Source organism: Simochromis diagramma, unplaced genomic scaffold (assembly GCF_900408965.1).
Source record: "Simochromis diagramma unplaced genomic scaffold, fSimDia1.1 OVJJ01000026.1, whole genome shotgun sequence".
In the NCBI taxonomy this organism is placed as follows: Eukaryota; Metazoa; Chordata; class Actinopteri; order Cichliformes; family Cichlidae; genus Simochromis; species Simochromis diagramma.
Window position 1 is genome coordinate 5,467,587 of NW_024386985.1, and position 12,961 is coordinate 5,480,547.

Below are 12,961 nucleotides of genomic sequence, written 5' to 3' on the forward strand. Positions count from 1 at the left end.
GCGCCCCATGACTCAGCAGACACGCATGGCGTGGATGTGTTGGTTCTGATCAGACTCTTTATTACTTCTGTAAAGAGTCTAATTAGCCCAAAATACCATATAAAAAAATCTCACCATCCACCTCTCAGTTTCCTTATTACTATTCAAACCCTCTGCACAGGCATGCTCGCTTTCACACCACGCTTGTCCGTCTAGTTGATTATGTCTTCCTGCCTTGTGGAGTATAAGCTCTCTAACAGTATTTGTATGAGAGACTCTGGGTCCTACAAGACTTGTGCACTGGACTTGGGTATGTGGGTGATAGAAACAGTGTGCAATCATGAGGGGGAGTAGATAGGGGGATTGAGCTAATGCCTAAATCCTGTCCTACTGAGCCTGTAGTGGGGCGTCCAAGAGATAAAGAGAAACAGAAGGGGAGAAAAGTAAGAGACCCAGGGAGATGGAAAGACAGGGGGAGGAAAAGGATCTTAGAGAAGTGACAGAAAAGCAAAAACGAATGAAAAGATGAGTGAGAAGATGGAGAGATTGCGAGAGAAGAGTGGGGCGGGAGGGTGTTTAAAAACAGAAAAGAGAAACATTTTTTTCATGTCCCACCCCGCCTTCTCCTACACGTCCTGACTTATGAGCCACACTTTGGTTATCAGGGGAAGGGCATCACTCCCAGACATCTTTGGCATGGCTGCTTTTCTAGCCCAGAGAGCTATTGACATGGTGTGTTACTGTAATGCGTGAAGCAGTGGGAGACTCATTGTAAATCTGTGTCAACAAATGCTGGAGCAGCAGCAAGCTCAATCTCTCCCTCTCTCGCTCGCTCGCTCTCTCTCTCTGCCTTGCTTTGCCTCTCTCTTGCATTTACCAACCTATCTAATGAATCTTATCTGCACAGCACACTGGAGGCTTAAGCTTTTGGTGGGCTCACATCTCTCCCACACACACAGACAGAATCCCTCTCTTTTTTATTCTGCTCGCTGTTTCATGTGGTTTACTCTCTTCAGTTCATTTTGAGGAACTGTCCTTAGAAAGATAAGATCGCGACGACAGACCCAACCCGGTGGCTTCAGAAGGGCGACATCATGCCAATCCCAGCATGCGCCACAGAAAGGGTCCGGAGTGAGCAGGAAGTAGTGGAATGATGGAGGATATGTGCCGTGACAGAATTACAGATCTGGACTTGTGTGAGGCTTTAATGCTTAAAGGTGCCCTTATGCACCGATGCCATGTTTCCTATCTGGCCACAGCTTTGATATTTGCTTTGAAGATTACATCTTTCCTGACCATCAGTGAGTTACAGCTAAGGTAGTGATGTAGATAATCACATCCTGGATGCTCACATGCAAGCACACTACTACACATGCACTTCAATTTAGATCATATGGTGTTACAATCCAGCAGAATTTTCATTAATAACAATAAAAAACAAAATAACTGTCTTGTTCATTCTTTCATTTAATTAGGTGTTATTGATTATTATGTTATTGATTTATTGATATGGAGAGACAGCAAAAACTACTTGAAGCAGCCCCGGTCATGTGTTGGATTTGCTGCTGTTACTTCTCCCTCAACCCTGTCCCTGCTTTCATAGCGTTTGGCATGTCTGTGCTATGTTTCAGGCAATGAAACAGACACTGAATATCTGCTCTTGAAGCCATGACTTTATTCTGAAAACATTTAGGTTTGTTAATGGAAGCCTAAATGTACCAAATATGTTATGGCATCTGTGTTCTGCAAATCTCGCAAATGCACCTATCCATCCAATTGCACGCACACACATGCACACACATCCTGAGCTGCATGTTTCCTGCATGTTTCCTTTACCCTCTGTGTTGAGCCCAGAATGCTCCTGCTGCTGTCACAGCAACTCCAGGATTGTGACAGATTACGGCCTGCTGCTCTGACCAATAGGTGCCAAAAAGTGTTGTCTGCCCACTGACTCATAATTCTTGGCATACCTATGCCGAGTTGACGTTTCTTTAATGGTCCCAAGACCTCCAGTAGGAATCTTGTCCTGAGCACTATGATTGCCTATTAGAAATTCACCAGCACCTGCATTTTTCCTCCACTCCCTATGCTACCCTTCACAGAAAAAGAGGGGAACAGCAGAAGGTGAAGCCAGAGGAGGATAGAGATAGATGGAAGGAGGGATTTAGACAGGGACAGCGCCAAGCATGTTGGCTTTGCTTTGGAGAAAGGTGTGAGAGGAGCCAGAAACAGTGAGACAGGCTAAAAAATAGAACCTGGAAATGAAACAGACCAATGAACGAACCCAATCTACAAATGAAGAGAGCTTAATAAGACTTTCTTTAACTGATTTTGTTTTCAGAAGAATCTTAGTACATCCTCCTTTAACTTTCACTGCACACATTATTTCAGTATAAATGCCCTCCTGCCTGAATCCTGAGGGTTTCTCTGATGAACCATAGTAAGTCTCCTCTGGTCTTCTCTCAGTATGACGCAATGGTTATTAACGATAGAATGATCAACCATTTGCAACTGAATAGGATTCTTATCAAGTTGGTAAAATCTCAACTGGGCACAGTTGCCTGGTACATGTGTATGTTTTTGTGTTAGTCCATCAAAGGCCGGATTGTGACAAGGAGCCAGAACTCGCAGGATCGACATAGATCCAGCCTGCTCTGTCCATCTGCTCCAAGCTTCATTCCCAGCATATCAATACCCCGTGTTTCACACACACGCATGCACACACACAGCACTCTGTCACCTGCGACTTCTCCTGGTCCCATCACTCTCCCACCACTCCAGCCCTTGGCTGCAAAGCCTGCTTATGTTTCATCCTGACACTTAGAGAAAATCCTTGCTTGTCTATAAGCGCATTCAGCACCACACAAAGGGAACGGGCCTGTCTTCTAGCCTCTCTCGCCTCCTCCTCCTTTCCCTCCTCCCCTCAAGTCTGAGGCTACAACACGGTGAAATTGTTTGCTAAATAAACACAAAGACCCCTCTCACTGTGTCAGCTTCAACCTTGAACTGCACAGAACCCGGGGGCCAGACAAGCAGCACACTGGCCTGACCTCTCGCCATTTCTCCAAATCTGCAGCAAACACACTCTGACGAAGTGAGAACAAGAAGCACTGGAGCGGAAAACACATTGGAAGTGTCTTTGCCAACTCCCACTCCTCACTGCCTCCTAAGGCCTTGTGTGGCTTATTTCAATGGTAAGGTTTGAAGTGGGTGAGTAAATGGAGTTTGGGGCAGTGTTCAGCATGTGTGCCTGCGTCTAAATTCTGTCAAAATTTTGGACGCTGTGGGAATAAAAGAAATTTTGTCATTTTCTGTACACAGTTTAGAAAGAGGCATAGATTCAGGTTTAAAGACAAGGAGGTGCTGCAGGGAAAAGTTGCACTGCAGAGTGAGCTGTGGCTTGGAACCGAGGATGAGGGATTTGTGTTTTCCAACACATAGACGAATATGTTCTTTGAGGCTATGGGTAGTTATCACAACAGCTAAAGAACTAAATTACAAAAAAGTGACGAGGGCTCCAAGTGTTTTTTTGTCCAGACTGGCCCAGTGCATTACATTCATTCTTTGGGTATTGCTTTTGTTCTTTCGTTTCCTTAAACTGCACTGAAACCCAGTGAAAGACCTATGAAACAAAGCACACGTCTGTGTATTGCACATTATTTCAGAATATCATTAACCCCAATCTCCAATGCAAACAACTGTGAAGGATTTGCCCCAGAATCACAAGAACTGTAAATTCTGCCAAAGATTCGAGCTAAACTGACACAGATATTTAGGGTTTTCTTTCCAGCCATGAGTACACCTTCCAAACAGCTAGATGCTGCCTGAGGTGTGACACCTAGACAATTCCTCCTTTGGTGGAGGGTCACCAAAAATCTCCCTTTCTTTTCTCCTTCCCCTGGTCTGCCCCTCTACTCTGTGCTGCCCTGTGTGGGGGAGTCTTCCCTGCAGGTTCGCTGCTGTGTCCCTGTCCCTAGTTCTCTGGGGTGGGTGCAACTTAATCTTCCAGGGTTGGTGCGGGTGCTAGGGGTAGGGGTTGCTGTGTGACTGGTTGTCCTGTGCCACTGGGGGTATGCATCTAGGTTGTGCTGGCTGGTGTCCTTTTTGGACAATGCTAAAAAAATAACAATGCAGAGTGTCTAACTGGCCATTAAATGACCAGGGTAAATAAGAAAACAAAAATAAGAAAACAGAAAAGAAAAGCATATGTTAGCTTTGATAATATTTCATGGTAGAGACAGTTCTCTTTTACATCTACAGAGGTGTAAGGGAATTAAGCTTCAGCGAGAGATTCAGTTGTCCAGTTATGATGCCTTACCTTGAGCATCGAAATGCTACGCATCTTCCCCCCCGCCATCCCCACCGCTAACCTCATAACGTATCCTCCTCCATTTTTACAGCAGCATCTACAGACCATGACTTCACTTGCTTCTCATGCCTCCCTCTGCCCAGGGATTTTTGTATGCGTGCATGTATTCATGAGCAGGTATTAAATTTGAATATGTTTTTTTTACAGTCAACAGTCACTGATATACAGCTCTTGCAGGCCAAGAGGAGGGAGAGGTGCGGAGAGAGAGGGCAAGGGAGAAAGGGAGGCATTCAGTGCACTCTGCATGAACTGGAGAAAAAGAACAGAAGCCTCCTACGCTTTTCTTCCTTGTTGGTTTAACGTTCATCAATTACTATATTGTTCACTGGTGTTGTGTTTATCTGCACGCATCTGTCTAAAAAAAATTAGACACTTAAATATTTACCACTGTTCAGTATCTAATGTTTAAATCATAAAAAAAATATACTTTAGATTTGAGCCGCATTCTCTTTTCTTCTCTCACCTTCCTGCTCTTGTAACGTGGATGATGTGTCGAGCCATTAGGTCAGCATTGTTTGTCTCACTTCTTTCTTTTTTAATGGCAGTCCTGTGAGCACTAAGACTAGTTCACATGCCGCTTTGCATTTGTTCTTGAGTGTTAATACCAAGGGACAATGTCACTCAGAGAGCGATCCAAAAGCACTTAAGGATGTAACCTACATACACTCAAGCATGGACAGAAAAATGAATGCAAAGATACTCACAAGTGAACCTAAAGCACAGGCACACACACGTCGGGTATTCATATCTTGTGGGGACATCCAATTGGCATAATGCTTTCCCTAGCCACTTACCCTAACCATAAACATAAAAAATGAATGCCCAACCCTTACCCTAAACCTAACCATAACCCAATTGTAACCCAGACAGAAAAAACACATTTTGAGTCTCAAAAATGACTTCAAACTTGTGGGGATTTTGGTCCGCACAAGTACAGTAAATGTCCAATTTTTGGTCCCACAAAGATATGAAAACACGCTCACACACACACACACACACACACACACACAAACACATCAAGACAAGGGTTGGAGCGTGGGCTCGTAACTCATGGCAGTGGTGGAGTTGGGTGGGGCAGGGGTCCACAGAGGCGACACTTTATTTGCTCTCATAGCACCCACAGTCCTCAGCCAATATGGTTTACAGTGCTTATTCCAAAGTAACGAGGACAGAGAAAAAAAGAAAGCAATAGGAGAGAGGAGAGTGCACAGAAAATGGAAAGGGCCAAAGAAGTGATTTTACCTCATAGTTCATCTTCATCTGGGCGCCCCATCCCAACCCCCAGTTCATGAAATAAGTCCTGCTGAAAATCAATGGCAGTCCGAGCCGTGTAAAGGTCAGCCATTCAGCAGCACTGGCCTTGGTGGACCAGTCAAGCCCAGGCTTGTACTGTGAAGCTCAGCTAAGTAGAATTAATGGGGGGATCGATTATTCTGCGCACAACTTAAATTGAACTAAGCAGAGAATCATTTTAAGGCAGGAACTGTACCATGACGTAGAATGAGATGCATTTGCCACATAGCCGACCCCAGAACTCATTTTGCAAGCACAAAGTAAACGGGTGGAATAAAAAAAGAGATTTTTAAATAAAGGAGTCTCTTTCCACTTCTGTTCCCTTCGTTTTGAGTCTCTCTTGATAATACCCTAGCACCACCTGGGACCCGACTCATAGATTTGATACATAGAAACACTTTCCTCTTTTCTCTTTCTTGTTCTTCTTCCCCCCTCCCTCCCTTTTCCCCTTTTCACTTTTTATTTTATTTTATTTTTTTATTTCATGTCACCTTTGGCACCTCATTCTTCTTGTATTTTTCCCTTGTTTAAAACAAAATCAATATGGAACCGGAGGAGACAAATCAACGTATGGTGGCACCGCAGGGGGAGGCCGGGCAGGCTCCCACCTCTCCGGTCACATGTTCTGTGCTCACTTGCTTGTTCCATGGTACGGGGGGGAGGGGAGGCATAAGTGAAAGAAGGAAGGGTGGATGAGTGGAAGTAAAGACGTAAGATTTGACTTATGGAAGGATAAAATGATAAGAGACCAAAGGGCTGGAGAGGGATGAAAGGAAACTGGTGAGGGATGAAACAATGTTCCAATGGGAGGGCATATGGAAGGAGAAATGAATGGAGAGAGAGTGAAATGAGAGAAAGAGAGGAGAGGAGTGGGCGGCAGTGGCGGTGGTGTCGGTGGGGGTGCATATCATGGAAAATTCTGCTCCAGTGACTGGAGTGCAGAATGGGAGCCCTCATCTATAATGTATATCATGGATCCGTGAGAGATTTTCATACATATAAAATGGAGCAGCACCAGGAAGTGTCTCGCTGCCACAGCACACACTAGCATCGCCCGTGGGGGCAATTTCAATATTCTGTTCTGTTTGTACTTTCACACTGTTAATTCACATACACCCCTGTGTTCCTCAGTGTTGCTTCGTATTGTGTGAGTCAAAAAGGATTAAAAGACTCTATGACTATATGTAAACACATTTTATTCAAGATTATTCAAACACCTCCTCTCCGGCATATTAAACCTCCATCTACACTTAAAGAGAACATGCTCAATCCTACCACGCTAAAGCAGCGGTTTAGAAAAGTTACGAGCAGAAGTTTATGAACCATCATGACACGGTATGGCGCTTATACGTTGTTCATCAGCTACGTCTCTCGCTCTTGTCTTGCTTTTCTTTTTAAACAGCTTGGACAGTAAACATAGGCATCATGTGGGAAACTGGAAAAATGAAATAAATAAACATGACAAGTGGCCACTTAGCCACAGCCTCCCTCATTGAAACCTGATGAGGGCCGTGTCTAGGCTAACTTCAACAAACGCTAAGTGACATGCTTAAGTGGGTTCAGGTTGCGCATCCGGGGTAATTCAGTAAAAATACAAATGAGGCTGGCTGGGAAAGCAGATCACTATGCACTCATTCAAAACAGAAGGCTAGAGAGAGCAAAGGAAAGAGAAAAGACTTTCTTTTCTTCGTCCGTCCTTCAGAAGGTTCGCTTGGCCTCACATCGACCCCCCCCGCCCTGCCGAACACACACATACACTGCCCAGCCATAAACAGCGTTATATAGACCTGGTGATTTCCCTCATTGGGAATCGATAACAAATAACCTCACTTTTCACTGGCCATTATGGTCCGTGTCGACCATACCAAGTGGTCTTTATCTGCACACCGATGTCACGCCTGACCTTGAGCTCTCTGCTCCTCTCTCCCTCCGCTCCCCAGGTAGATTTCAAGCAGAGGGTTCAGTCCTGGGTTTTGGAAAGGTTCAAATTGAGCCCTATGGGAGTGGGGAGCGGAGAGCAGCCATCTCCCATGACAGATCAATGGTAGGTCTTACCACAGGGCAGGGGGCCAGCACCTTGCACAACCTGCTAATAGAATCCCAATGTCATTGCTGACACTACATCGCCAGGGCTGCTGGAGGTTAGCCTGCAGGACAGTAGGACAGCCATGGTTTAAAAAGCCTTCAAGGTCTCCATGTTTTACATTCTTCTGCTACCAGTGTGTGTCTGTGTCTTTGTGTGTGTCTACTGATAAATGCATGAGAACAATGAAAGAACAAAAGTCGGAATATAATGTGTTTACAAGCAGAGTGGTGCATCTTAGTTTTAAAGTACAGATCATTATGGAGTGTTGCTACACACCTTCCTTTAACTTCCTTAATCTTCCTCCAAACTATTTGGTTCCTTGCAGTCTTTGTGTCACTTTAAAACTGTACTCATGCTTTTGCATTTTGTAAATTATCTTCTTCTCACTCGCAGTTCAAAGATCGATCCAACTTAAGGCCTTCTTTAACACCACAGACATCCATCCACATCGTACAGTAGCAAAACCATTGATTCGTAGGAGAAACATTTTCATTTATGAATATGTATAAACACCTGTATGCCTACATATTCACACTCGCGCCATGAGTTCAGAAGAAGACCTGGTTACCAGAGCAAGCATGTCTGAGAGGATCTTAAGAGCTTCAGATGAAGAAAGGAATTCAATCTTAAACCCACGCCCACTTTCATTCCATCAATGCTTACACGTCATCTTGAGGACACATTTTTCAGAAACCTACCACTGGCGCTGAAGCTTGATTTTTGTCGTGTGGCTATCCATTATGGATCCTGGCCAAGAGTGTGACTGGCATTACTGTCAGGATTAAATATGAAGATGTTTAAACAGTGTCAACAGTTGAGATTTAGTTCATTTTCTACACTAACTTTCTAATTACTCATTGGCCCATCAAGGCTCATCCTCTTCCTCTTGTCACTGTGAGTCATGACATTTATATAGCATGTCAGCCCCTGGGGGTCAACTGGAGATCCTCAGAAAACAGCTACTGTACGTTAATTAATTACCATCGACTCCAAGAATCATCTTTTTAAGTGGCTGCATCCATTACGCTTACCATCAATTTTTCAGTGACTTTACTGAGACCCATATGCCGCTACAGAATATTTTACAAGTTGCTAATGTTTACATGGTAAAGGACAAAGGCAGATGGACAGTTAAGATATCTAAACACATCAACGCAGCCACTGAAGTAGTGAATGGCTCAGCCTGGCCAGATACTGAGCTTTTGAGCCTCATACCCATAAAAAGGAAAACAAAATCCTGATTAAACTGCTGTTTGAACTGAGTAGCATCAGTCCCACGCAGGCAGTTTAGAAAACACCATCAGTAACGCTGTCCCTGTTTCAGGTCACAAGATCTCCTCATTAATGTATGTTTCCATCTTAAAGTAATTCTTAGTAAGCTATGAGAAAGACTTGAGTTTAATCTGCCGGGATTACTGACAAAGAAGCGCTGGGAAGAACCAAAAATGCAGCAAACTTAGAAGACGTGTGCCACATAAGGTCAGCAGATGTTCCCTAACCTATTATAATAGAAAAACATTCACTTAACACAAATTTAGCTTTGTCTGTCAACTCGTTCAGCGAAAGTAAATTGTATTTTTTAATTGGATGCAGCCCTGTAAAATCACCTATCTACACTCGCGTAGCAAGTGAATGAGCTCCACAGTGGAGTGATCTCATGCAGAATAATATCCATCTCAACAAGTGAATCTAGATAGGTATGGTTGGCTGGCTCATTTTAGTCTTCAATGATGTAAACAAATTCGAACATAAACTGAGGCGCACACACACGCATGCATTCGCAAACCAACACACTGACACTTATTTCCGGACCAGGCAAGCAGAGAGGAGTTGCGTGCACTTCTCCCTGCATTAATTCTGTTAATGATCAGAGAGGGTCAGCCTGCCTGTGATCCCTGTCCTACCATTAAACAAATAAAAACAACACTGATTACCAGGATGTTCACTGGATGCATCAATCTTGGGTAATTAGAGAGTGGTGTTTTGACTCTCTTCCCTTTTCTTTTCCTCCTTTTTTCCCTTTCCCTTGCTTATACCAAAGTCAGGCAGAAGCGGCAGACTCCTTTTAATGAACTAATAAGGTTGCGTGCTTGGTTAGCCAAGAATGAGACAGGAAAGAGACAAATAAGTTGGAGGAGAGGCTGCTTTACCAGCTAAATAATGCCGCTACAAGTACTAGCTTTTCCTGCCTTCCTACAGCAAGGTTCATCACTCTCGTTTTCAGAGTAGAAGAAAATAGCACCGTCCTATGTGTGGAGATAGCCAGAGTGTATGTGTGTGAGTGGGTTGCAGCCCGGGAAAGGACACAGCTGTCACATTAAGATCATCCAGGCCTCTAGCATTAATCTGTCTTGTAAAACCTTGAGACTGTGGTACTTTGAGCGAATGTGTGCATGTGTGTGTGCGTGCCTGTGTGCCTGCGTGCGTGTTTGAACATTTGCGTCGTTTCATGTGTAAGGAAGGAGCGAGATAGAGATGCTAATAGGGCATATGGTTCAGGATTCAAATCCAGATGCTCACGCAAACTAATGACATACGAATGTAATACGGGAAGAGAAAATGATTGAGCGAGAGAAGAAAAATGTGGGAGGATGAAAGACACACTGAAAACTGGGCTTGAAATAGGAATTGTAATTGAAAATAAAGGAAATAATGAATACCTAAGAGATTTTTGCCAGTGAAAATAATAAAAGTGTGTGACAGATGAGCACACAGGATGCTACATCCCGCATAAATTTGTGCTCGATGAGCTGAGTTGTCGCTTATATAGTGTTGTACTGTACTGCGCTATGCTGAGCTCTGTTATTCCTGCACTGTGATGTGCAAACTTTGCTGTTTGTGTGCAATGCTAACCTGACTATGTTGTTTTCTGCGCTATGCTGTTCAATGCTGTGGCATGCTGTGATACGCTGGCTATGTTGTTTCTTTGCTGTGCTGTCCTGGGTGGTGACAGCCTCAGCCACTGACAGGTCCTTTAAATTCACCAGTGCCAATTAGAGTCACTCCAGACCTGGTGGTGGGTACATGCGGGAGAAGGGAGCAGTGAAAAAAGTGACTGGGACGCGATGGTTACAGGCCTGACGGGGCTGATGTAGAGATGGAAATGTGGTAATTTGGAGTAATTCGGCAACTCGCTGGCGCTTGCCTTGCCTGCCCGTCTGTCTGTCCACTGAAATAAATGGGGTCAGCAGCGTGTGATCGGCAACTTTCATTTATATGTAAATGACCCCATCGTTGCTGCAGCAGCAGCTGCTGTGGAAGCTGCTGCTAAGTCTGTACACACAGTCAAATGCTGGACGAGAGTTAGAAAGCGTGCCAGCCTGGCTGACTCCTGTCTCTGCTTCTCTATTCCTCTATCTCTGTGTTTGCTCCAGATTTTCTCTCTCTTTATTTATCTCATTTTGTTTCCGGGGTTTTTCTGCATACAATAAAGTAACAATAATTAAGACATACCCTCAGAATGCTCCTTAACTGTATTTCTCTCCTGATAAACTTTTTACATTTATTTGGTCATTAAATATTTCAAAGCTCTAACTGTATGCCTTTATATGATCAGGGCTTTTTAAACCCAAGAAGAAGGTTCAATCAAATATGTAAGTCATAAAATGGTGTGCTTCATGTAAAAAAAACAAAAAACAAAAACAAATTATAGGGTCACAAAATACACACCCAATAAATGAACAGCGATTTTATTTCAACATATCTGTGCTTCTAACGATATTTTAATTATTTGTAAATTCACCTCAGGTCACCCGAGCTTAAAGTCATATAAAACAAAATGAAAAAATAATTTGCAGTTAATTTGAAATATTTTTTTCGAAAGCTGCAACAAGCAAATATTTGCAATTTTGTTTCCAATCTCTTATCAAAGACGTACGTCTTTACTTGTTTTCCAGTGAACTTTCATTATTATAACTATAATTATTATTTTATACACTGTAATCATAAAGCAAATACAAGTACAAGCAAGTCATCACCTACTAGCTACACCTTGCACACCATTCCTGAGATACTGCAATAGTAAGAAATAGTGTAGCAAAAAGCAACACTAAAAACAGTGGTGCAGATCAGATAGTGTATTGTAGGGCCTGGAGGTGTGTTCGCTTCATTACCTAGCTAGCCATTGTGCTGATGCAGAACCGGGGTCCTGTAAATTCCTGCCTGCTTGTGACACCATAGATAATTACACTTCCATAAATAATGGAGTGTGCCTTTCCCACTTCCTATAGAACTCTCCTAATGAGATTAATATACAGGGAGCAGCTGAAAACACTTGATAGGTAAATCTTTTTTTCTTCTTCATTGTAGTTTAAGAAATCCAATCCCCCAAAAAAAGTTCTGAACAGCTGCTGACTATGTGTTGTCAACTCCGAAACCAATTTCCATGCAATTTTGTCTACTGCAAATTAGATTACATGAAAATACCACAAAGAGGACAACCCATGCTCATTTATAATTCAGATTAAAAGGTTAACAAGCAGCTCGATTTAAGTAAATATGGTCACCAATAAGGTTACAGTTTAAGCAGCTAAAACATAAGGTTATAGTAGGCCACCTACTACAGTTTCATAATCATTCTTGTCTTAAAAGCTCATTCTCCTTATAGGTTTACCTATTCTTAAAGATAATTGGCTAAATGCTGACAGCGCAGCATCGAGCGTGGGGTTTCTTCAGTGCAGCTACAACGATGTTCAATGAGAGAAAAGTTTTCAGCTTTCATCAGTGGGTATGCACAGGTTTGAGTGTCAGTCCCTCAGAATAAAAGCACAAAGGATATTTTCCCAGGCTCAGTCTTTTGCACTGATACTCAGAAATAATAGAGAGAGAGGCAGTACACTTTGAATCAGCGGGTTTCTTTTTCTTACTTTTTCCACTGGCACTAACAGACTGGTGCGATTGCTTTTTTCGTCTGCATGAAAAAAAAAAAAATGGAGCTATGTTTCTTTTAAGTGTCTCATAAACAACAAACAACCTCCAACTCCCTTCATCAAATCTTAAAAAAAATGTTTATTCTTCCTCTAACTGACAGTCCTGAACATGTTAAAGAGAGCTTTTATGTACATCGCTGCACTGCATTTACTTTGCAATGACTGTGTATCGTGTTTATTGGCCATAACTAATTCATGAAAGCGATGCCTTTGATGATGCACTGATTTCATTATCAAAATCAGTATCTTTAAGTTATCTTTCATCTAGAGCATCGCTCGTATATATGCTTAATCTTAAAAGCTCAA

At 42.9% G+C, this 12,961-nt stretch overlaps 1 protein-coding gene across 11 annotated transcripts in view; it reads right to left on the bottom strand.

The window, feature by feature from the left end:
- Nucleotides 1–12,961, bottom strand: part of celf5a (cugbp, Elav-like family member 5a) — a 192,771-nt gene that overhangs the window by 92,973 nt on the left and 86,837 nt on the right. The window lies entirely within an intron of this gene.